This window comes from Meriones unguiculatus, assembly GCF_030254825.1.
Source record: "Meriones unguiculatus strain TT.TT164.6M chromosome 13 unlocalized genomic scaffold, Bangor_MerUng_6.1 Chr13_unordered_Scaffold_34, whole genome shotgun sequence".
NCBI lineage: Eukaryota > Metazoa > Chordata > Mammalia > Rodentia > Muridae > Meriones > Meriones unguiculatus.
This window is the reverse complement of record NW_026843646.1, coordinates 12,506,984-12,533,672: the sequence shown is the minus strand read 5'-3', so window position 1 is coordinate 12,533,672 and position 26,689 is coordinate 12,506,984.

Sequence of the window (26,689 nt, the reverse complement as noted above, 5' to 3'; positions counted from 1 at the left end):
GTTAGGTTAGGGCTCGGTAAGGGATAGGTTTAGGGTTAGGGTTAGTGTTAGTGTTAGGGTTAGGGTTAGGTTAGGGCTGGGTAAGGGAAAGGGTTAGGTTTAGGGTTAGGGTTAGTGTTAGGGGTTAGGGTTAGGGTTAGGGTTATATCACTTTTCAGTTTTACTGTTATAATAATTGAACAGGCGACACATATGTGAATTAGTTTACAAAGTTGTGCTTTGCTTTTCTGTTCTTTCAATGGAAACTTGTTTCTGTGCCGTACAGTGCGTTATATCACTTTTCAGTTTTCCTGTTATAATAATTGAACAGGCGACACATATGTGAATTAGTTTAAAAAGTTCTGCTTTGCATTTCTGTTCTTTCAATGGAAACTTGTTTCTGTGCCGTATAGTGCGAGATAACACTTTTCAGTTTTCCTGTATTCCTAATTGAGCGAGCGACACACAGGTGATTCCGTTTAAAAGTAGTACTTTGCTTTTCTGTTCTTTCATTTGAAACTTCTTCCTGTGCTGTACAGTGGGTTATATCACTTTTCAGTTTTCCTGTTAGAATAATTGAACATGGGACACGTATGTGAATTAGTTTACAAAGTTGTGCTTTGCATTTCTGTTCTTTCTTTGGAAACTTGTTTCTGTGCCATACAGTGCGAGATAACAGTTTTCGGTTTTCCTGTATTCCTAATTTTGCGAGCGACACACAAGTGATTTAGTGTACAAAGTAGTGATTTGGATTTCTGTTCTTCGGTTGGAAACTTGTTTCTGTGCTGTACAGTGTGATATATCACTTTTCAGTTTTCCTGTTGTAATAATTGAACGGGCAACACGTATGTGATTTAGTTTACAAAGTTGTGCTTTTCTTTTATGTCCTTTCAATGGAAACTTGTTTCTGTGCTGTACATGCCAGATAACACTTTTCGGTTTTCCTGTATTCTTAAATGAGCGAGTGACACACATGTGATTCAGTTTACAAAGTAGTGCTTTTCATTTTTGTTCTTTCGTTGGAAACTTGTTCCTCTTAGGAACAAGTTAGGGTTATGGTCATGGTTAGGGTTATGGTTAGGTTAGGGCTCAGTAAGGGATAGGGTTAGGGTTAGGGTTAGGGTTAGGTTTAGGGTTAGGTTAGGGCACTGTAAGGGATAGGGTTAGGGGTAGGGTTAGGGTTAGGTTAGGGCTGGGTAAGGGATAGGGTTATGGTTATGGTTAGGGTTAGGGTTAGGGGTTAGGGTTAGGGTTAGGGTTAGGGACTTGGGGTTAGGGTTAGGGTTAAGGTTATATCACTTTTCTGTTTTATTGTTATAATAATTGAACAGGCGACACATATGTGAATTAGTTTACAAAGTTGTGCTTTGCTTTTCTGTTCTTTCAATGGAAACTTGTTTCTGTGCCGTACAGTGCGAGATAACACTTTTCAGTTTTCCTGTATTCCTAATTGAGCGGGCGATACACAGGTGATTCCGTTTAAAAGTAGTGCTTTGCTTTTCTGTTCTTTCGTTGGAAACTTGTTCTTGTGCTGTACAGTGAGATATATCACTTTTCAGTTTTCCTGTATTCCTAATGGAGCGAGTGACACACATGTGATTTAGTTTACAAATTAGTGATTTTCTTTTTTGTTCTTTCATTTGAAACTTGTTCCTGTGCTGTACAATATGATATATCACTTTTCAGTTTTCCTGTTATAATAATTGAACAGGCGACACGTATGTGAATTAGTTTACAAAGTTGTGCTTTGCGTTTCTGTTCTTTCGATGGAAACTTGTTCCTGTGCTGTACCGTGCGTTATATCACTTTTCAGTTTTCCTGTTCGAATAATTGAACAGGGGACACGTATGTGAATTAGTTTACAAAGTTGTGCTTTGCTTTTTTGTTCTTTCTTTGGAAACTTGTTTCTGTGCCATACATTGCGAGATAACACTTTTCGGTTTTCCTGTATTCCTAATTGTGCGAGCGACACACATGTGATTTAGTGTACAAAGTAGTGCTTTGGATTTCTGTTCTTCGGTTGGAAACTTGTTTCTGTGCTGTACAGTGTGATATATCACTTTTCAGTTTTCCTGTTGTAATAATTGAACGGGCAACACGTATGTGATTCAGTTTACAAAGTTGTGCTTTGCTTTTCTGTTCTTTTGATGGAAACTTGTTTCTGTGCTGTACAATGCCAGATAACAATTTTCGGTTTTCCTGTATTCTTAATTGAGCGAGTGACACACATGTGATTCAGTTTACAAAGTAGTGCTTTTCATTTACGTTCTTTCGTTGGAAACTTGTTCCTGTTAGGAACAAGTTCAGGTTAGGTTTAGGGTTAGGGTTAGGTTAGGGCTTGGTAAGGGATAGGGTTAGGGTTAGGGTTAGTGTTAGGGTTAGGGTTAGTGTTAGGTTAGGGCTGGGTAAGGGATAGGGTTAGGGTTAGGGTTAGGGTTAGGGTTAGGTTAGGGCTCGGTAAGGGATAGGGTTAGGGTTAGGGTTAGGGTTAGGGTTAGGTTAGGGCTGGGTAAGGGATAGGGTTAGTGTTAGGGTTAGGGTCAGGGTTAGGCTTAGGGACTTGGGGTTAGGGTTAGTGTTAGGGTTATATCACTTTTCAGGTTTACTGTTATAATAATTGAACAGGCGACACATATGTGAATTAGTTTACAAAGTTCTGCTTTGCATTTTTGTTCTTTCAATGGAAACTTGTTTCTGTGCCGTACAGTGCGAGATAACACTTTTCAGTTTTCCTGTATTCCTAATTGAGCGAGCGACACACAGGTGATTCCGTTTAAAAGTAGTGGTTTGCTTTTCTGTTTTTTCGTTGGAAACTTGTTCTTGTGCTGTACAGTGAGATATATCAATTTTCAGTTTTCCTGTATTCCTAATGGAGTGACCGACACACATGTGATTTAGTTTACAAATTAGTGATTTTCTTTTTTGTTCTTTCATTTGAAACTTGTTCCTGTGCTGTACAATATGATATATCACTTTTCAGTTTTCCTGTTATAATAATTGAACAGGCGACACGTATGTGAATTAGTTTACAAAGTTGTGCTGTGCGTTTCTGTTCTTTCGATGGAAACTTGTTCCTGTGCTGTACAGTGCGTTATATCACTTTTCAGTTTTCCTGTTAGAATTATTGAACAGGGGACACGTATGTGAATTAGTTTACAAAGTTGTGCTTTGCTTTTATGTTCTTACTTTGGAAACTTGTTTCTGTGCCATACAGTGCGAGATAACACTTTTCGGTTTTCCTGTATTCCTAATTGTGCGAGCGACACACATGTGATTTAGTGTACAAAGTAGTGCTTTGGATTTCTGTTCTTCGGTTGGAAACTTGTTTCTGTGCTGTACAGTGTGATATATCACTTTTCAGTTTTCCTGTTGTAATAATTGAACGGGCGACACGTATGTGATTCAGTTTACAAAGTTGTGCTTTGCTTTTCTGTTCTTTCGATGGAAACTTGTTTCTGTGCTGTACATTGCCAGATAACACTTTTCGGTTTTCCTGTATTCTTAAATGAGCGAGTGACACACATGTGATTCAGTTTACAAAGTAGTGCTTTTCATTTACGTTCTTTCGTTGGAAACTTGTTCCTGTTAGGAACAAGTTAGGGTTAGGGTTAGGGTTACGGTTAGGGTTAGGTTAGGGCTCGGTAAGGATAGGGTTAGGGTTAGGGTTAGTGTTAGGGTTAGGGTTAGTGTTTGGTTAGGGCTGGGTAAGGGATAGGGTTAGGGTTAGGGTTAGGGTTAGGGTTAGGGTCAGGTTAGGGCTCGGTAAGGGATAGGGTTAGGGTTAGGGTTAGGGTTAGGTTAGAGCTGGGTAAGGGATAGGGTTAGGGTTAGGATTAGGGTTAGGTGTTAGTGTTAGTGTTAGGGTTAGGGTTAGGGACTTAGGGTTAGGGTTAGGGTTAAGTTTATATCACTTTTCAGTTTTCCTGTTATAATAATTGAACAGGCGACACATATGTGAATTAGCTTACAAAGTTCTGCTTTGCATTTCTGTTCTTTCAATGGAAACTTGTTTCTGTGCCGTACAGTGCGAGATAACACTTTTCAGTTTTCCTCTATTCCTAATTGAGCGAGCGACACACAGGTGATTCCGTTTAAAAGTAGTGCTTTGCTTTTCTGTTCTTTCATTTGAAACTTGTTCCTGTGCTGTACAGTGTGATATATCACTTTTCAGTTTTCCTGTTGTAATAATTGAACAGGAGACACGTATGTGAATTAGTTTGCAAAGTTGTGCTTTGTGTTTCTGTTCTTTCGATGGAAACTTGTTCCTATGCTGTACAGTGCGTTATATCACTTTTCAGTTTTCCTGTTAGAATAATTGAACAGGGGACACGTATGTGAATTAGTTTACAAAGTTGTGCTTTGCTTTTCTGTTCTTTCTTTGGAAACTTGTTTCTGTGCTGTACAGTGTGATATATCATTTTTCAATTTTCATGTTGTAATAATTGAACGGGCGACACATATGTGATTTAGTTTACAAAGTTGTGCTTTGCTTTTCTGTTCTTTTGATGGAAACTTGTTTCTGTGCTGTACATTGCCAGATAACACTTTTCGGTTTTCCTGTATTCTTAATTGAGCGAGTGACACACATGTGATTCAGTTTACAAAGTAGTGCTTTTCATTTACGTTCTTTCGTTGGAAACTTGTTCCTGTTAGGAACAAGTTAGGGTTAGGGTTAGGATTAGGGTTAGGTTAGGGCTCGGTAAGGGATAGGGTTAGGGTTAAGGTTAGGGTTATTGTTAAGGTTAGGGTTAGGGTTAGGTTACGGCTGGGTAAGGGATAGGGTTAGTGTTAGGGTTAGGGTTAGGGGTTAGGGTTAGGGTTAGGGTTAGGGACTTGGGGTTAGGGTTAGGGTTAGGGTTATATCACTTTTCAGTTTTACTGTTATAATAGTTGAACAGGCGACACATATGTGAATTAGTTTACAAAGTTGTGCTTTGCTTTTCTGTTCTTTCAATGGTAACTTGTTTCTGTGCCTTACAGTGCGAGATAACACTTTTCAGTTTTCCTGTATTCCTAATTGAGCGGGCGATACACAGGTGATTCCGTTTAAAAGTAGTGCTTTGCTTTTCTGTTCTTTCGTTGGAAACTTGTTCTTGTGCTGTACAGTGTGATATATCAATTTTGATTTTTCCTGTATACCTAATGGAGCGACCGACACACATGTGATTTAGTTTACAAATTAGTGATTTTCTTTTTTGTTCTTTCATTTGAAACTTGTTCCTGTGCTGTACAATATGATATATCACTTTTCAGTTTTCCTGTTATAATAATTGAACAGGCGACACGTATGTGAATTAGTTTACAAAGTTGTGCTTTGCGTTTCTGTTCTGTCGATGGAAACTTGTTCCTGTGCTGTACAGTGCGTTATATCACTTTTCAGTTTTCCTGTTAGAATTATTGAACAGGGGACACGTATGTGAATTAGTTTATAAAGTTGTGCTTTGCTTTTTTGTTCTATCTTTGGAAACTTGTTTCTGTGCCATACAGTGCGAGATAACACTTTTCGGTTTTCCTGTATTCCTAATTGTACGAGCGACACACATGTGATTTAGTGTACAAAGTAGTGCTTTGGATTTCTGTTCTTCGGTTGGAAACTTGTTTCTGTGCTGTACAGTGTGATATATCACTTTTCAGTTTTCCTGTTGTAATAATTGAACGGGCGACACGTATGTGATTCAGTTTACAAAGTTGTGCTTTGCTTTTCTGTTCTTTCGATGGAAACTTGTTTCTGTGCCGTACAGTGCCAGATAACACTTTTCGGTTTTCCTGTATTCTTAAATGAGCGAGTGACACACATGTGATTCAGTTTACAAAGTAGTGCTTTTCATTTACGTTCTTTCGTTGGAAACTTGTTCCTGTTAGGAACAAGTTAGGGTTAGGGTTAGGGTTAGGGTTAGGTTAGGGCTCGGTAAGGGATAGGGTTAGGGTTAGGGTTAGTGTTAGGGTTAGGGTTAGTGTTAGGTTAGGGCTGGGTAAGGGATAGGGTTAGGGTTAGGGTTAGAGTTAGGGTTAGGGTTAGGGTTAGGTTAGGGCTCGGTAAGGGATAGGGTTAGGGTTAGGGTTAGTGTTAGGGTTAGGGTTAGTGTTAGGTTAGGGCTGGGTAAGGGATAGGGTTAAAATTAGGGTTAGAGTTAGGGTTAGGGTTAGGGTTAGGTTAGGGCTCGGTAAGGGATAGGGTTAGGGTTAGGGTTAGAGTTAGGGTTAGGTTAGGCCTGGGTAAGGGATAGGGTTAGGGTTAGGGTTAGGGTTATATCTCTTTTCAGTTTTCCTGTTATAATAATTGAACAGGCGACACATATGTGAATTAGTTTACAAAGTTGTGCTTTGCGTTTCTGTTCTTTCAATGGATACTTGTTTCTGTGCCGTACAGTGCGAGATAACAGTTTTCAGTTTTCCTGTATTCCTAATTGAGCGAGCAACACACAGGTGATTCCGTTTAAAAGTAGTGCTTTGCTTTTCTGTTCTTTTATTTGAAACTTGTTCCTGTGCTGTACAGTGTGATATATCACTTTTCAGTTTTCCTGTTGTAATAATTGAACAGGCGACACGTATGTGAATTAGTTTGCAAAGTTGTGCTTTGTGTTTCTGTTCTTTCGATGGAAACTTGTTCCTGTGCTGTACAGTGCGTTATATCACTTTTCACTTTTCATGTTATAATAATTGAACAGGTGACACGTATGTGAATTAGTTTACAAAGTTGTGCTTTGCTTTTCTGTTCTTTCTTTGGAAACTTGTTTCTGTGCCGTACAGTGCGAGATAACACTTTTCGGTTTTCCTGTATTCTTAAATGAGCGAGTGACACACATGTGATTCAGTTTACAAAGTAGTGCTTTTCATTTACGTTCTTTCGTTGGAAACTTGTTCCAGTTAGGTACAAGTTAGGGTTAGGGTTAGGATTAGGGTTAGGTTAGGGCTCGGTAAGGGATAGGTTTAGGGTTAGGGTTAGTGTTAGTGTTAGGGTTAGGGTTAGGTTAGGGCTGGGTAAGGGAAAGGGTTAGGTGTAGGGTTAGGGTTAGTGTTAGGGGTTAGGGTTAGGGTTAGGGTTATATCACTTTTCAGTTTTACTGTTATAATAATTGAACAGGCGACACATATGTGAATTAGTTTACAAAGTTGTGCTTTGCTTTTCTGTTCTTTCAATGGAAACTTGTTTCTGTGCCGTACAGTGCGAGATAACACTTTTCAGTTTTCCTGTATTCCTAATTGAGCGGGCAATACACAGGTTATTCCGTTTAAAGGTAGTGCTTTGCTTTTCTGTTCTTTCGTTGGAAACTTGTTCTTGTGCTGTACAGTGAGATATATCACTTTTCAGTTTTTCTGTATTCCTAATGGAGCGACTGACACACATGTGATTTAGTTTACAAAGTAGTGCTTTTCATTTACGTTCTTTTGTTGGAAACTTGTTCCTGTTAGGAACAAGTTAGGGTTAGGGTTAGGGTTAGGGTTAAGTTAGGGCTCGGTAAGGGATAGGGTTAGGGTTAGGGTTAGGGTTAGGGTTAGGTTAGGGCTGGGTAAGGGATAGGGTTAGGGTTAGGGTTAGGGTTAGGGTTAGGGTTAGGGTTAGGGTTATATCACTTTTCAGTTTTACTGTTGTAATAATTGAACAGGCGACACGTATGTGAATTAGTTTACAAAGTTTTGCTTTCCGTTTCTCTTCTTTCGAAAGGAAACTTGTTCCTGTGCTGTACAGTGAGATATATCACTTTTCAGTTTTCCTGTATTCCTAATGGTGCGAATGACACACATGTGATTTAGTTTACAAATTAGTGATTTTCTTTTTTGTTCTTTCTTTTGAAACTTGTTCCTGTGCTGTACAATATGATATATCACTTTTCAGTATTCCTGTTATAATAACTGAACAGAGGACACGTATGTGAATTAGTTTACAAAGTTGTGCTTTGAGTTTCTGTTCTTGCGATGGAAACTTGTTCCTGTGCTGTACAGTGCGTTATATCACTTTTAAGCTTTCCTGTTATAATAATTGAACAGGGGACACGTATGTGAATTAGTTTACAAAGTTGTGCTTTGCGTTTCTGTTCTTTCGATGGAAACTTGTTTCTGTGCCGTACAGTGCCAGATAACACTTTTCGGTTTTCCTGTATTCTTAAATGAGCGAGTGACACACATGTGATTCAGTTTACAAAGTAGTGCTTTTCATTTACGTTCTTTCGTTGGAAACTTGTTCCTGTTAGGAACAAGTTAAGGTTAGGGTTACGGTTAGGGTTAGGGTTAGGGTTAGGTTAGTGCTCGGTAAGGGATAGGGTTATGGTTAGGGTTAGGGTTAGGGTTAGGTTAGGGCTGGGTAAGGGATAGGGTTAGTCTTAGGGTTAGGGTTAGGGTTAGGTGTTAGGGTTAGGGTTAGGGTTAGGGTTAGGGTTAGGGTTAGGGACTAAGGTAACCCTAGGGTTACCCTAGGATTAGGGTTATATCACTTTTCAGTTTTCCTGTTGTAATAATTGAACGGGCGACACGTATGTGATTTAGTTTACAAAGTTGTGCTTTGCTTTTCTGTTCTTTGGATGGAAACTTGTTTCTGTGCTGTACATTGCCAGATAACACTTTTCGGTTTTTCTGTATTCTTAAATGAGCGAGTGACACACATGTGATTCAGTTTACAAAGTAGTGCTTTTCATTTACGTTCTTTCATTGGAAACTTGTTCCTGTTAGGAACGAGTTAGGGTTAGGGTTAGGGTTAGTGTTAGGGTTTGGGTTAGGGTTAGGTTAGGGCTCGGTAAGGGATAGTGTTAGGGTTAGGGTTAGGGTTAGTGTTAGTGTTAGGGTTAGGGTTAGGATAGGGCTGGGTAAGGGATAAGGTTAGGGTTAGGGTTAGGGTTAGGGTTAGGGTTAGGGGTTAGGGTTAGGGTTAGGGTTAGGGGCTTAGGGTTAGGGGCTTAGGGTTAGGGTAAGGGTTAGGGTTATATCACATTTCAGTTTTCCTGTTATAATAATTGAACAGGCGACACATATGTGAATTAGTTTACAAAGTTGTGCTTTGCGTTTCTGTTCTTTCAATGGAAACTTGTTTCTGTGCCGTACAGTGCAAGATAACACTTTTCAGTTTTCCTGTATTCCTAATTGAGCGAGCGGCACACAGGTGATTCCGTGTAAAAGTAGTGCTTTGCTTTTGTGTTCTTTCGTTGGAAACTTGTTCTTGTGCTGTACAGTGAGATATATCACTTTTCAGTTTTCCTGTATTCCTAATGGAGCGAGTGACACACATGTGATTTAGTTTACAAATTAGTGATTTTCTTTTTTGTTCTTTCATTTGAAACTTGTTCCTGTGCTGTACAATATGATATATCACTTTTCAGTTTTCCTGTTATAATAAGTGAACAGGCGACGTGTATGTGAATTAGTTTAAAAAGTTGTGCTTTGCGTTTCTGTTCTTTCGATGGAAACTTGTTCCTGTTAGGAACAAGTTAGTTTTAGGGTTAGGGTTAGGGTTAGGATTAGTGTTAGGGTTAGGGTTCGTTTAGGGCTCGGTAAGGGATAGGGTTAGGGTTAGGGTTAGGGTTAGGGTTAGGTTAGGGCTGGGTAAGGGATAGGGTTAGGGTTAGGGTTAGGGTTAGTGTTAGGTGTTAGTGTTAGGGTTAGGGTTAGGGTTAGGGACTAAGGGTTAGGGTTAGGGTTATATCACTTTTCAGTTTTCCTGTTATAATAATTGAACAGGCGACACGTATGTGAATTAGTTTACAAAGTTGTGCTTTGCGTTTCTCTTCTTTCGAAAGGAAACTTGTTCCTGTGCTGTACAGTGAGATATATCACTTTTCAGTTTTCCTGTATTCCTAATGGTGCGAATGACACACATGTGATTTAGTTTACAAATTAGTGATTTTCTTTTTTGTTCTTTCTTTTGAAACTTGTTCCTGTGCTGTACAATATGATATATCACTTTTCAGTATTCCTGTTATAATAATTGAACAGACGACACGTATGTGAATAAGTTTACAAAGTTGTGCTTTGAGTTTCTGTTCTTGCGATGGAAACTTGTTCCTGTGCTGTACATTGCCAGATAACACTTTTCGGTTTTTCTGTATTCTTAAATGAGCTAGTGACACACATGTGATTCAGTTTACAAAGTAGTGACTTTCATTTACGTTCTTTCATTGGAAACTTGTTCCTGTTAGGAACGAGTTAGGGTTAGGGTTAGGGTTAGTGTTAGGGTTTGGGTTAGGGTTAGGTTAGGGCTCGGTAAGGGATAGTGTTAGGGTTAGGGTTAGTGTTAGTGTTAGTGTTAGGGTTAGGGTTAGGTTAGGGCTGGGAAAGGGATAGGGTTAGGGTTAGGGTTAGGGTTAGGGGTTAGGGTTAGGGTTAGGGTTAGGGGCTTAGGGTTAGGGGCTTAGGGTTAGGGTAAGGGTTAGGGTTATATCACATTTCAGTTTTCCTGTTATAATAATTGAACAGGCGACACATATGTGAATTAGTTTACAAAGTTGTGCTTTGCGTTTCTGTTCTTTCAATGGAAACTTGTTTCTGTGCCGTACAGTGCGAGATAACACTTTTCAGTTTTCCTGTATTCCTAATTGAGCGAGCGGCACACAGGTGATTCCGTGTAAAAGTAGTGCTTTGCTTTTCTGTTCTTTCGTTGGAAACTTGTTTTTGTGCTGTACAGTGAGATATATCACTTTTCAGTTTTCCTGTATTCCTAATGGAGCAAGTGACACACATGTGATTTAGTTTACAAATTAGTGATTTTCTTTTTTGTTCTTTCATTTGAAACTTGTTCCTGTGCTGTACAATATGATATATCACTTTTCAGTTTTCCTGTTATAATAAGTGAACAGGTGACACGTATGTGAATTAGTTTAAAAAGTTGTGCTTTGCGTTTCTGTTCTTTCGATGGAAACTTGTTCCTGTTAGGATCAAGTTAGGGTTAGGGTTAGGGTTAGGGTTAGGATTAGTGTTAGGGTTAGGGTTAGTTTAGGGCTCGGTAAGGGATAGGGTTAGGGTTAGGGTTAGGGTTAGGGTTAGGTTAGGGCTGGGTAAGGGATAGGGTTAGGGTTAGGGTTAGGGTTAGGGTTAGGGTTAGGGTTAGGGGTTAGGGTTAGGGTTAGGGTTAGGGTTAGGGTTAGGGTTATATCACTTTTCAGTTTTACTGTTGTAATAATTGAACAGGCGACACGTATGTGAATTAGTTTACAAAGTTGTGCTTTGCGTTTCTCTTCTTTCGAAAGGAAACTTGTTCCTGTGCTGTACAGTGAGATATATCACTTTTCAGTTTTACTGTTTTCCTAATGGAGCGAGTGACACACATGTGATTTAGTTTACAAATTAGTGATTTTCTTTTTTGTTCTTTCTTTTGAAACTTGTTCCTGTGCTGTACAATATGATATATCACTTTTCAGTTTTCCTGTTATAATAATTGAACAGACGACACGTATGTGAATTAGTTTACAAAGTTGTGCTTTGAGTTTCTGTTCTTGCGATGGAAACTTGTTCCTGTGCTGTACAGTGCGTTATATCACTTTTAAGCTTTCCTGTTATAATAATTGAACAGGGGACACGTATGTGAATTAGTTTACAAAGTTGTGCTTTGCGTTTCTGTTCTTTCGATGGAAACTTGTTTCTGTGCCGTACAGTGCCAGATAACACTTTTCGGTTTTCCTGTATTCTTAAATGAGCGAGTGACACACATGTGATTCAGTTTACAAAGTACTGCTTTTCATTTACGTTGTTTTGTTGGAAACTTGTTCCTGTTAGGAACAAGTTAGGGTTAGGGTTACGGTTAGGGTTAGGGTTAGGGTTAGGTTAGGGCTCGGTAAGGGATAGGGTTATGGTTACGGTTAGGGTTACGGTTAGGTTAGGGCTGGGTAAGGGATAGGGTTAGGGTTAGGGTTAGGGTTAGGGTTAGGTGTTAGGGTTAGGTTTAGGGTTACGGTTAGGGTTAGGGACTAAGGGTTAGGGTTAGGGTTATATCACTTTTCAGTTTTCCTGTTGTAATAATTGAACGGGCGACACGTATGTGATTTAGTTTTCAAAGTTGTGCTTTGCTTTTCTCTTCTTTCGATGGAAAGTTATTTCTGTGCTGTACATTGCCAGGTAACACTTTTCAGTTTTCCTGTATTCTTAAATGAGCGAGTGACACACATGTGATTCAGTTTACATAGTAGTGCTTTTCAGTTACGTTGTTTCGTTGGAAACTTGTTCCTGTTAGGAACGAATTAGGGTTAGGGTTAGGGTTAGGGTTAGGGTTAGGGTTAGGTTAGGGCTCGGTAAGGGATAGTGTTAGTGTTAGGGTTAGGGTTAGTGTTAAGGTTAGGGTTAGGGTTAGGTTAGGGCTGGGTAAGTGATAGGGTTAGGGTTAGGGTCAGGGTTAAGGTTAGGGTTAGGGTTAGGGTTAGAGGTTAGGGTTAGGGTTAGGGGTTAGGGTTAGGGTTAGGGGCTTAGGGTTAGGGTAAGGGTTAGGGTTATATCACTTTTCAGTTTTCCTGTTATAATAATTGAACAGGCGACACATATGTGAATTAGTTTACAAAGTTGTGCTTTGCGTTTCTGTTCTTTCCATGGAAACTTGTTCCTGTGCTGTGCAGTGCGTTATATCACTTTTCAGTTTTCCTGTTATAATAATTGAACAGGGGACACGTATGTGAATTAGTTTACAAAGTTGTGCTTTGCAGTTCTGTTCTTTCTTTGGAAACTTGTTTCTGTGCCATACAGTGCGCTTTAAAATTTTTGGTTTTCCTGTATTCCTAATTGTGCGAGCGACACAAATGTGATTTAGTGTACAAAGTAGTGCTTTGGATTTCTGTTCTTCGGTTGGAAACTTGTTTCTGTGCTGTACAGTGTGATATATCAGTTTTCAGTTTTCCTGTTGTAATAATTGAATGGGCGACACGTATGTGATTTAGTTTACAAAGTTGTGCTTTGCTTTTCTGTTCTTTCGATGGAAACTTGTTTCTGTGCCGTACAGTGCAAGATAACACTTTTCCGTTTTCCTGTATTCTTAATTGAGCGAGTGACACACATGTGATTCAGTTTACAAAGTAGTGCTTTTCATTTACGTTCTTTCGTTGGAAACTTGTTCCTGTTAGGAATAAGTTAGGGTTAGGGTCAGGGTTAGGGTTAGGGTTAGGGTTAGCTTAGGGCTCGGTAAGGGATAGGGTTAGGGTTAGGGTTAGGGTTAGGTTAGGGCTGGGTAAGGGATAGGGTTAGGGTTAGGGTTAGGGTTAGGGTTAGGGTTAGGGTTAGGGTTAGGGTTAGGGTTTGGGTTAGGGACTTAGGGTTAAGGATAGGGTTAGGGTTATATCACTTTTCAGGTTTCCTGTTATAATAATTGAACAGGCGACACATATGTGAATTAGTTTACAAAGTTGTGCTTTGCGTTTCTGTTCTTTCAATGGAAACTTGTTTCTGTGCCGTACAGAGCGAGATTACACTTTTCAGTTTTCCTGTATTCCTAATTGAGCGAGCGACACACAGGTGATTCCGTTTAAAAGTAGTGCTTTGCTTTTCTGTTCTTTCGTTGGAAACTTGTTCTTGTGCTGTACAGTGAGATATATCAATTTCAGTTTTCCTGTATTCCTAATGGAGCGAGTGACACACATGTGATTTAGTTTACAAATTAGTGATTTTCTTTTTTGTTCTTTCATTTGAAACTTGTTCCTGTGCTGTACAATATGATATATCACTTTTCAGTTTTCCTGTTGTAATAATTGAACAGGCGACACGTATGTGAATTCGTTTACAAAGTTGTGCTTTGAGTTTCTGTTCTTTCGATGGAAACTTATTCCTGTGCTGTACAGTGCGTTATATAACTTTTCAGTTTTCCTGTTATAATAATTGAACAGGCGACATATATGTGAATTAGTTTACAAAGTTGTGCTTTGCGTTTCTGTTCTTTCCATGGAAACTTGTTCCTGTGCTGTGCAGTGCGTTATATCACTTTTCAGTTTTCCTGTTATAATAATTGAACAGGGGACACGTATGTGAATTAGTTTACAAAGTTGTGCTTTGCATTTCTGTTCTTTCTTTGGGAACTTGTTTCTGTGCGATACAGTGCGAGATAAAACTTTTCGGTTTTCCTGTATTCCTAATTGTGCGAGCGACACAAATGTGATTTAGTGTACAAAGTAGTGCTTTGTATTTCTGTTCTTCGGTTGGAAACTTGTTTCTGTGCTGTACAGTGTGATATATCAGTTTTCAGTTTTCCTGTTGTAATAATTGAACGGGCGATACGTATGTGATTTAGTTTACAAAGTTGTGCTTTGCTTTTCTGTTCTTTCGATGGAAACTTGTTTCTGTGCCGTACAGTGCAAGATAACACTTTTCGGTTTTCCTGTATTCTTAATTGAGCGAGTGACACACATGTGATTCAGTTTACAAAGTAGTGCTTTTCATTTACGTTCTTTCGTTGGAAACTTGTTCCTGTTAGGAATAAGTTAGGGTCAGGGTTAGGGTTAGGGTTAGGGTTAGGGTTAGGGTTAGGGCTCGGTAAGGGATAGGGTTAGGGTTAGGGTTAGGGTTAGGGTTAGGTTAGGGCTGGGTAAGGGATAGGGTTAGGGTTAGGGTTAGGGTTAGGGTTAGGGGTTAGGGTTAGGGTTAGGGTTAGGGTTAGGTACTTAGGGTTAGGGTTAGGGTTAGGGTTATATCACTTTTCAGGTTTCCTGTTATAATAATTGAACAGGCGACACATATGTGAATTACTTTACAAAGTTGTGCTTTGCGTTTCAATGGAAACTTGTTTCTGTGCCGTACAGTGCGAGATAACACTTTTCAGTTTTCCTGTATTCCTAAGTGAGCGAGCGACACACAGGTGACACACAAACTTGTTCCTGTGTTGTACAATATGATATATCACTTTTCAGTTTTCCGTTTAAAAGTAGTGCTTTGCTTTTCTGTTCTTTCGTTGGAAACTTGTTCTTGTGCTGTACAGTGAGATATATCACTTTTCAGTTTTTCTGTATTCCTAATGGAGCGAGTTTCACACATGTGATTTATTTTACAAATTAGTGATTTTCTTTTTTGTTCTTTCATTTGAAACTTGTTCCTGTGCTGTACAATATGATATATCACTTTTCAGTTTTCCAGTTATAATAATTGAACAGGCGACACGTATGTGAATTCGTTTACAAAGTTGTGCTTTGAGTTTCTGTTCTTTCGATGGAAACTTGTTCCTGTGCTGTGCAGTGCGTTATATCACTTTTCAGTTTTCCTGTTATAATAATTGAACAGGCGACACATATGTGAATTAGTTTACAAAGTTGTGCTTTGCGTTTCTGTTCTTTCGATGGAAACTTGTTCCTGTGCTGTGCAGTGCGTTATATCACTTTTCAGTTTTCCTGCTATAATAATTGAACAGGGGACATGTATGTGAATTAGTTTACAAAGTTGTGCTTTCCATTTCTGTTCTTTCTTTGGAAACTTGTTTCTGTGCCATACAGTGCGCTTTAAAACTTTTCGGTTTTCCTGTATTCCTAATTGTGAGAGCGACACAAATGTGATTTAGTGTACAAAGTCGTGCTTTGGATTTCTGTTCTTCGGTTGGAAACTTGTTTCTGTGCTGTACAGTGTGATATATCAGTTTTCAGTTTTCCTGTTGTAATAATTGAATGGGCGATACGTATGTGATTTAGTTTACAAAGTTGTGCTTTGCTTTTCTGTTCTTTCGATGGAAACTTGTTTCTGTGCCGTACAGTGCAAGATAACACTTTTCGGTTTTCCTGTATTCTTAATTGAGCGAGTGACCACATGTGATTCAGTTTACAAAGGAGTGCTTTTCATTTACGTTCTTTCGTTGGAAACTTGTTCCTGTTAGGAATAAGTTAGGGTTAGGGTTAGGGTTAGGGTTAGGGTTAGGGTTAGGGTTAGGTTAGGGCTCGGTAAGGGATAGGGTTAGGGTTAGGGTTAGGGTTAGGGTTAGGGTTAGGTTAGGGCTGGGTAAGGGATAGGGTTAGGGTTAGGGTTAGGGTTAGGGGTTAGGGTTAGGGTTAGGGTTAGGGTTAGGGTTATATCACTTTTCAGGTTTCCTGTTATAATAATTGAACAGGCGACACATATGTGAATTAGTTTACAAAGTTGTGCTTTGCGTTTCAATGGAAACTTGTTTCTGTGCCGTACAGTGCGAGATAACACTTTTCGGTTTTCCTGTATTCTTAATTGAGCGAGTGACACACATGTGATTCAGTTTACAAAGTAGTGCTTTTCATTTACGTTCTTTCGTTGGAAACTTGTTCCTGTTAGGAATAAGTTAGGGTTAGGGTCAGGGTTAGGGTTAGGGTTAGGGTTAGGTTAGGGCTCGGTAAAAGATAGTGTTAGGGTTAGGGTTAGGGTTAGGGTTAGGTTAGGGCTGGGTAAGGGATAGGGTTAGGGTTAGGTTTCGGGTTAGGGTTAGGGTTAGGGTTAGGGGTTAGGGTTAGGGTTAGGGTTAGGGTTAGGGACTTAGGGGTAGGGTTAGGGGTAGGGTTATATCACTTTTCAGGTTTCCTGTTATAATAATTGAACAGGCGACACATATGTAAATTAGTTTACAAAGTTGTGCTTTGCGTTTCTGTTCTTTCAATGGAAACTTGTTTCTGTGCCGTACAGTGCGAGATAACACTTTTCAGTTTTCCTGTATTCCTAATTGAGCGAGCGACACACAGGTGATTCCGTTTAAAAGTAGTGCTTTGCTTTTCTGTTCTTTCGTTGGAAACTTGTTCTTGTGCTGTACAGTGAGATATATCACTTTTCAGTTTTCCTGTATTCCTAATGGAGCAAGTGACACACATGTGATTTAGTTTACAAATTAGTGATTTTCTTTTTTGTTCTTTCATTTGAAACTTGTTCCTGTGCTGTACAATATGATATATCACTTTTCAGTTTTCCTGTTATAATAATTGAACAGGCGACACGTATGTGAATTCATTTACAAAGTTGTGCTTTGAGTTTCTGTTCTTTCGATGGAAACTTGTTCCTGTGCTGTGCAGTGCATTATATCACTTTTCAGTTTTCCTGTTATAATAATTGAACAGGCGACACATATGTGAATTAGTTTACAAAGTTGTGCTTTGCGTTTCTGTTCTTTCCATGGAAACTTGTTCCTGTGCTGTGCAGTGCGTTATATCACTTTTCAGTTTTCCTGTTATAATAATTGAACAGGGGACACATATGTGAATAAGTTTACAAAGTTGTGCTTTGCATTTCTGTTCTTTCTTTGGAAACTTGTTTCTGTGCCATACAGTGCGCTTTAAAACTTTTCGGTTTTCCTGTATTCCTAATTGTGCGAGCGACACAAATGTGATTTAGTGTACAAAGTAGTGCTTTGGATTTCTGTTCTTCGGTTGGAAACTTGTTTCTGTGCTGTACAGTGTGATATATCAGTTTTCAGTTTTCCTGTTGTAATAATTGAATAGGCGACACGTATGTGATTTAGTTTACAAAGTTGTGCTTTGCTTTTCTGTTCTTTCGATGGAAACTTGTTTCTGTGCCGTACAGTGCAAGATAACACTTTTCGGTTTTCCTGTATTCTTAATTGAGCGAGTGACACACATGTGATTCAGTTTACAAAGTAGTGCTTTTCATTTACGTTCTTTCGTTGGAAACTTGTTCTTGTTAGGAATAAGTTAGGGTTAGGGTCAGGGTTAGGGTTAGGTTTAGGGTTAGGTTAGGACTCGGTAAGGGATAGGGTTAGGGTTAGTGTTAGGGTTAGGGTTAGGTTAGGGCTGGGTAAGGGATAGGGTTAGGGTTAGGGTTAGGGTTAGGGTTAGGGTTAGGGTTAGGGTTAGGGTTAGGGTTAGGGACTTATGGTTAGGGTTAGGGTTAGGGTTATATCACTTTTCAGGTTTCCTGTTATAATAATTGAACAGGCGACACATATGTGAATTAGTTTACAAAGTTGTGCTTTGCGTTTCTGTTCTTTCAATGGAAACTTGTTTCTGTGGATACAGTGCGCTTTAAAAGTTTTCGGTTTTCCTGTATTCCTAATTGTGAGAGCGGCACAAATGTGATTTAGTGTACAAAGTAGTGCTTTGGATTTCTCTTCTTCGGTTGGAAACTTGTTTCTGTGCTGTACAGTGTGATATATCAGTTTTCAGTTTTCCTGTTGTAATAATTGAATGGGCGATACGTATGTGATTTAGTTTACAAAGTTGTGCTTTGCTTTTCTGTTCTTTCGATGGAAACTTGTTTCTGTGCCGTACAGTGCAAGATAACACTTTTCGGTTTTCCTGTATTCTTAATTGAGCGAGTGACACACATGTGATTCAGTTTACAAAGTAGTGCTTTTCATTTACGTTCTTTCGTTGAAAACTTGTTCCTGTTAGGAATAAGTTAGGGTTAGGGTCAGGGTTAGGGTTAGGGTTAGGGTTAGGTTAGGGCTCGGTAAAAGATAGGGTTAGGGTTAGGGTTAGGGTTAGGGTTAGGTTAGGGCTGGGTAAGGGATAGGGTTAGGGTTAGGGTTATGGTTAGGGTTAGGGTTAGGGTTAGGGGTTTGGGTTAGGGTTAGCGTTAGGGTTAGGGACTTAGGGTTAAGGTTAGGATTAGGGTTATATCACTTTTCAGGTTTCCTGTTATAATAATTGAACAGGCGACACATATGTGAATTAGTTTACAAAGTTGTGCTTTGCGTTTCTGTTCTTTCGATGGAAACTTGTTCCTGTGCTGTACAGTGCGTTATATAACTTTTCAGTTTTCCTGTTATAATAATTGAACAGGCGACATATATGTGAATTAGTTTACAAAGTTGTGCTTTGCGTTTCTGTTCTTTCGATGGAAACTTGTTCCTGTGCTGTACAGTGCGTTATATCACTTTTCAGTTTTCCTGTTATAATAATTGAACAGGGGACACGTATGTGAATTAGTTTACAAAGTTGTGCTTTGCATTTCTGTTCTTTCTTTGGAAACTTGTTTCTGTGCTGTGCAGTGCGTTATATCACTTTTCAGTTTTCCTGTTATAATAATTGAACAGGGGACACATATGTGAATTAGTTTACAAAGTTGTGCTTTGCATTTCTGTTCTTTCTTTGGAAACTTGTTTCTGTGCCATACAGTGCGAGATGAAACTTTTCGGTTTTCCTGTATTCCTAATTGTGCGAGCGACACAAATGTGATTTAGTGTACAAAGTAGTGCTTTGGATTTCTGTTCTTCGGTTGGAAACTTTTTTCTGTGCTGTACAGTGTGATATATCACTTTTCAGTTTTCCTGTTATAATAATTGAACAGGGGACACGTATGTGAATTAGTTTACAAAGTTGTGCTTTGCATTTCTGTTCTTTCTTTGGAAACTTGTTTCTGTGCCATACATTGCGAGATGAAACTTTTCGGTTTTCCTGTATTCCTAATTGTGCGAGCGACACAAATGTGATTTAGTGTACAAAGTAGTGCTTTGGATTTCTGTTCTTCGGTTGGAAACTTGTTTCTGTGCTGTACAGTGTGATATATCAGTTTTCAGTTTTCCTGTTGTAATAATTGAACGGGCGATACGTATGTGATTTAGTTTACAAAGTTGTGCTTTGCTTTTCTGTTCTTTCGATGGAAACTTGTTTCTGTGCCGTACAGTGCAAGATAACACTTTTCGGTTTTCCTGTATTCTTAATTGAGCGAGTGACACACATGTGATTCAGTTTACAAAGTAGTGCTTTTCATTTACGTTCTTTCGTTGGAAACTTGTTCCTGTTAGGAATAAGTTAGGGTTAGGGTCAGGGTTAGGGTTAGGGTTAGGGTTAGGGTTAGGTTAGGGCTCGGTAAGGGATAGGGTTAGGATTAGGGTTAGGGTTAGGGTTAGGTTAGGGCTGGGTAAGGGATAGGGTTAGGGTTAGGGTTAGGGTTAGGGTTAGGGTTAGGGTTAGGGGTTAGGGTTAGGGTTAGGGTTAGGGTTAGGGTTAGGGACTTAGGGTTAGGGTTAGGGTTATATCACTTTTCATGTTTCCTGTTATAATGATTGAACAGGCGACACATATGTGAATTAGTTTACAAAGTTGTGCTTTGCGTTTCTGTTCTTTCAATGGAAACTTGTTTCTGTGCCGTACAGTGCGAGATAACACTTTTCAGTTTTCCTGTATTATTAATTGAGTGAGCGACACACAGGTGATTCCGTTTAAGAGTAGTGCTTTGCTTTTCTGTTCCTTCGTTGGAAACTTGTTCTTGTGCTGTACAGTGAGATATATCACTTTTCAGTTTTCCTGTATTCCTAATGGAGCGAGTGACACACATGTGATTTAGTTTACAAATTAGTGATTTTCTTTTTTGTTCTTTCATTTGAAACTTGTTCCTGTGCTGTACAATATGATATATCTCTTTTCAGTTTTCCTGTTATAATAATTGAACAGGCGATACGTATGTGAATTCGTTTACAAAGTTGTGCTTTGAGTTTCTGTTCTTTCGATGGAAACTTGTTCCTGTGCTGTGCAGTGCGTTATATCACTTTTCAGTTTTCCTGTTATAATAATTGAACAGGCAACACATATGCGAATTAGTTTACAAAGTTGTGCTTTGCGATTCTGTTCTTTCGATGGAAACTTGTTCCTGTGCTGTGCAGTGCGTTATATCACTTTTCAGTTTTCCTGTTATAATAATTGAACAGGCGACACATATGTGAATTAGTTTACAAAGTTGTGCTTTGCGTTTCTGTTCTTTCGATGGAAACTTGTTCCTGTGCTGTGCAGTGCGTTATATCACTTTTCAGTTTTCCTGTTATAATAATTGAACAGGGGACACGTATGTGAATTAGTTTACAAAGTTGTGCTTTGCAGTTCTGTTCTTTCTATGGAAACTTGTTTCTATGCCATACAGTGCGAGATAAAACTTTTCGGTTTTCCTGTATTCCTAATTGTACGAGCGACACAAATGTGATTTAGTGTACAAAGTAGTGCTTTGGATTTCTGTTCTTCGGTTGGAAACTTGTTTCTGTGCTGTGCAGTGTGATATATCAGTTTTCAGTTTTCCTGTTGTAATAATTGAACGGGCGATACGTATGTGATTTAGTTTACAAAGATGTGCTTTGCTTTTCTGTTCTTTCGATGGAAACTTGTTTCTGTGCCGTACAGTGCAAGATAACACTTTTCGGTTTTCCTGTATTCTTAATTGAGCGAGTGACACACATGTGATTCAGTTTAAAAAGTAGTGCTTTTCATTTACGTTCTTTCGTTGGAAACTTGTTCCTGTTATGAATAAGTTAGGGTTAGGGTCAGGGTTAAGGTTAGGGTTAGGGTTAGGTTAGGGCCCGGTAAGGGATAGGGTTAGGATTAGGGTTGGGTTAGGGTTAGGTTAGGGTTGGGTAAGGGATAGGGTTAGGGTTAGGGTTAGGGTTAGGTTTAGAGGTTAGGGTTAGGGTTAGGGTTAGGGTTAGGGTTTGGGTTAGGATTAGGGACTTAGGATTAGGGTCAGGGTTACGGTTATATCACTTTTCAGGTTTCCTGTTATAATAATTGAACAGGCGACACATATGTGAATTAGTTTACAAAATTGTGCTTGGCGTTTCTGTTCTTTCAATGGAAACTTGTTTCTGTGCCATACAGTGCGAGATGAAACTTTTCGGTTTTCCTGTATTCCTAATTGTGCGAGCGACACAAATGTGATTTAGTGTACAAAGTAGTGCTTTGGATTTCTGTTCTTCGGTTGGAAACTTGTTTCTGTGCTGTACAGTGTGATATTTCACTTTTCAGTTTTCCTGTATTCCTAATGGAGCGAGTAACACACATGTGATTTAGTTTACAAATTAGTGATTTTCTTTTTTGTTCTTTCATTTGAAACTTGTTCCTGTGCTGTACAATATGATATATCACTTTTCAGTTTTCCTGTTATAATAATTGAACAGGCGACACGTATGTGAATTCGTTTACAAAGTTGTGCTTTGAGTTTCTTTTCTTTCGATGGAAACTTGTTCCTGTGCTGTACAGTGCGTTATATCACTTTTCAGTTTTCCTGTTATAATAATTGAACAGGCGACACATATGTGAATTAGTTTACAAAGTTGTGCTTTGCGTTTCTGTTCTTTCGATGGAAACTTGTTCCTGTGCTGTGCAGTGCGTTATATCCCTTTTCAGTTTTCCTGTTATAATAATTGAACAGGGGACACGTATGTGAATTAGTTTACAAAGTTGTGCTTTGCAGTTCTGTTCTTTCTATGGAAACTTGTTTCTATGCCATACAGTGCGAGATAAAACTTTTCGGTTTTCCTGTATTCCTAATTGTGCGAGCGACACAAATGTGATTTAGTGTACAAAGTAGTGCTTTGGATTTCTGTTCTTCGGTTGGAAACTTGTTTCTGTGCTGTGCAGTGTGATATATCAGTTTTCAGTTTTCCTGTTGTAATAATTGAACGGGCGATACGTATGTGATTTAGTTTACAAAGTTGTGCTTTGCTTTTCTGTTCTTTCGATGGAAACTTGTTTCTGTGCCGTACAGTGCAAGATAACACTTTTCGGTTTTCCTGTATTCTTAATTGAGCGAGTGACACACATGTGATTCAGTTTAAAAAGTAGTGCTTTTCATTTACGTTCTTTCGTTGGAAACTTGTTCCTGTTATGAATAAGTTAGGGTTAGGGTCAGGGTTAGGGTTAGGGTTAGGGTTAGGTTAGGGCCCGGTAAGGGATAGGGTTAGGATTAGGGTTAGGGTTAGGGTTAGGTTAGGGCTGGGTAAGGGATAGGGTTAGGGTTAGGGTTAGGGTTAGGTTTAGAGGTTAGGGTTAGGGTTAGGGTTAGGGTTAGGGTTACGGTTAGGGTTAGGGACTTAGGATTAGGGTTAGGGTTACGGTTATATCACTTTTCAGGTTTCCTGTTATAATAATTGAACAGGCGACACATATGTGAATTAGTTAACAAAATTGTGCTTTGCGTTTCTGTTCTTTCAATGGAAACTTGTTTCTGTGCCGTACAGTGCGAGATAACACTTTTCAGTTTTCCTGTATTCCTAATTGAGCGAGCGACACACAGGTGATTCCGTTTAAAAGTAGTGCTTTGCTTTTCTGTTCTTTCGTTGGAAACTTGTTCTTGTGCTGTACAGTGAGATATATCACTTTTCAGTTTTCCTGTATTCCTAATGGAGCGAGTGACACACATGTGATTTAGTTTACAAATTAGTGATTTTCTTTTTTGTTCTTTCATTTGAAACTTGTTCCTGTGCTGTACAATATGATATATCACTTTTCAGTTTTCCTGTTATAATAATTGAACAGGCGACACGTATGTGAATTCGTTTACAAAGTCGTGCTTTGAGTTTCTTTTCTTTCGATGGAAACTTGTTCCTGTGCTGTACAGTGCGTTATATCACTTTTCAGTTTTCCTGTTATAATAATTGAACAGGCGACACATATGTGAATTAGTTTACAAAGTTGTGCTTTGCGTTTCTGTTCTTTCGATGGAAACTTGTTCCTGTGCTGTGCAGTGCGTTATATCACTTTTCAGTTTTCCTGTTATAATAATTGAACAGGGGACACGTATGTGAATTAGTTTACAAAGTTGTGCTTTGCAGTTCTGTTCTTTCTATGGAAACTTGTTTCTATGCCATACAGGGCGAGATAAAACTTTTCGGTTTTCCTGTATTCCTAATTGTACGAGCGACACAAATGTGATTTAGTGTACAAAGTAGTGCTTTGGATTTCTGTTCTTCGGTTGGAAACTTGTTTCTGTGCTGTGCAGTGTGATATATCAGTTTTCAGTTTTCCTGTTGTAATAATTGAACGGGCGATACGTATGTGATTTAGTTTACAAAGTTGTGCTTTGCTTTTCTGTTCTTTCGATGGAAACTTGTTTCTGTGCCGTACAGTGCAAGATAACACTTTTCGGTTTTCCTGTATTCTTAATTGAGCGAGTGACACACATGTGATTCAGTTTAAAAAGTAGTGCTTTTCATTTACGTTCTTTCGTTGGAAACTTGTTCCTGTTATGAATAAGTTAGGGTTAGGGTCAGGGTTAGGGTTAGGGTTAGGGTTAGGGTTAGGTTAGGGCCCGGTAAGGGATAGGGTTAGGATTAGGGTTAGGGTTAGAGTTAGGTTAGGGCTGGGTAAGGGATAGGGTTAGGGTTAGGGTTAGGGTTAGGTTTAGAGGTTAGGGTTAGGGTTAGGGTTAGGGTTACGGTTAGGGTTAGGGACTTAGGATTAGGGATAGGGTTACGGTTATATCACTTTTCAGGTTTCCTGTTATAATAATTGAACAGGCGACACATATGTGAATTAGTTAACAAAATTGTGGTTTGCGTTTCTGTTCTTTCAATGGAAACTTGTTTCTGTGCCGTACAGTGCGAGATAACACTTTTCAGTTTTCCTGTATTCCTAATTGAGCGAGCGACACACAGGTGATTCCGTTTAAAAGTAGTGCTTTGCTTTTCTGTTCTTTCGTTGGAAACTTGTTCTTGTGCTGTACAGTGAGATATATCACTTTTCAGTTTTCCTGTATTCCTAATGGAGCGAGTGACACACATGTGATTTAGTTTACAAATTAGTGATTTTCTTTTTTGTTCTTTCATTTGAAACTTGTTCCTGTGCTGTACAATATGATATATCACTTTTCAGTTTTCCTGTTATAATAATTGAACAGGCGACACGTATGTGAATTCGTTTACAAAGTTGTGCTTTGAGTTTCTTTTCTTTCGATGGAAACGTGTTCCTGTGCTGTACAGTGCGTTATATCACTTTTCAGTTTTCCTGTTATAATAATTGAACAGGCGACACATATGTGAATTAGTTTACAAAGTTGTGCTTTGCGTTTCTGTTCTTTCGATGGAAACTTGTTCCTGTGCTGTGCAGTGCGTTATATCACTTTTCAGTTTTCCTGTTATAATAATTGAACAGGGGACACGTATGTGAATTAGTTTACAAAGTTGTGCTTTGCAGTTCTGTTCTTTCTATGGAAACTTGTTTCTATGCCATACAGTGCGAGATAAAACTTTTCGGTTTTCCTGTATTCCTAATTGTACGAGCGACACAAATGTGATTTAGTGTACAAAGTAGTGCTTTGGATTTCTGTTCTTCGGTTGGAAACTTGTTTCTGTGCTGTGCAGTGTGATATATCAGTTTTCAGTTTTCCTGTTGTAATAATTGAACGGGCGATACGTATGTGATTTAGTTTACAAAGTTGTGCTTTGCTTTTCTGTTCTTTCGATGGAAACTTGTTTCTGTGCCGTACAATGCAAGATAACACTTTTCGGTTTTCCTGTATTCTTAATTGAGCGAGTGACACACATGTGATTCAGTTTAAAAAGTAGTGCTTTTCATTTACGTTCTTTCGTTGGAAACTTGTTCCTGTTATGAATAAGTTAGGGTTAGGGTCAGGGTTAGGGTTAGGGTTAGGGTTAGGTTAGGGCCCGGTAAGGGATAGGGTTAGGATTAGGGTTAGGGTTAGGGTTAGGTTAGGGCTGGGTAAGGGATAGGGTTAGGGTTAGGGTTAGGATTAGGGTTAGGGGTTAGGGTTAGGGTTAGGGTTAGGGTTAGGGTTAGGGTCAGGGTTAGGGTTAGGGACTTAGGGTTAGGGTTAGGGTTACGGTTATATCACTTTTCAGGTTTCCGGTTATAATATTTGAACAGGCGACACATATGTGAATTAGTTTACAAAGTTGTGTTTTGCGTTTCTGTTCTTTCAATGGAAACTTGTTTCTGTGCCTTACAGTGCGAGATAACACTTTTCAGTTTTCCTGTATTCCTAAATGAGCGAGCGACACACAAGTGATTCCGTTTAAGAGTAGTGCTTTGCTTTTCTGTTCTTTCTTTGGAAACTTGTTTCTGTGCCATACAGTGCGAGATAAAACTTTTCGGTTTTCCTGTATTCCTAATTGTGCGAGCGACACAAATGTGATTTAGTGTACAAAGTAGTGCTTTGGATTTCTGTTCTTCGGTTGGAAACTTGTTTCTGTGCTGTACAGTGTGATATATCAGTTTTCAGTTTTCCTGTTGTAATAATTGAAAGGGCGATACGTATGTGATTTAGTTTACAAAGTTGTGCTTTGCTTTTCTGTTCTTTCGATGGAAACTTGTTTCTGTGCCGTACAGTGCAAGATAACACTTTTCGGTTTTCCTGTATTCTTAATTGAGCGAGTGACACACATGTGATTAAGTTTACAAAGTAGTGCGTTTCATTTATGTTCTTTCGTTGGAAACTTGTTCCTTTTAGGAATAAGTTAGGCTTAGGGTTAGGGTTAGGGTTAGGGTTAGGGTTAGGGTTAGGGCTCGGTAAGGGATAGGGTTAGGGTTAGGGGTAGGGTTAGGGTTAGGGTTAGGGTTAGGTTAGGGCTGGGTAAGGGATAGGGTTAGGGTTAGGGTTAGGGTTAAGGTTAGGGCTCGGAAAGGGATAGGGTTAGGGTTAGGGGTAGGGTTAGGGTTAGGGTTAGGGTTAGGGACTTAGGGTTAGGGTTAGGGTTAGGGTTATATCAGTTTTCAGGTTTCCTGTTATAATAATTGAACAGGCGACACATATGTGAATTAGTTTACAAAGTTGTGCTTTGCGTTTCTGTTCTTTCAATGGAAACTTGTTTCTGTGCCGTACAGTGCGAGATAACACTTTTCAGTTTTCCTGTATTCCTAATTGAGCGAGCGACACACAGGTGTTTCCGTTTAAAAGTAGTGCTTTGCTTTTCTGTTCTTTCGTTGGAAACTTGTTCTTGTGCTGTACAGTGAGATATATCACTTTTCAGTTTTTCTGTATTCGTAATGGAGCGAGTGACACACATGTGATTTAGTTTACAAATTAGTGATTTTCTTTTTTGTTCTGTCATTTGAAACTTGTTCCTGTGCTGTACAATATGATATATCACTTTTCAGTTTTCCTGTTATAATAATTGAACAGGCGACACGTATGTGAATTC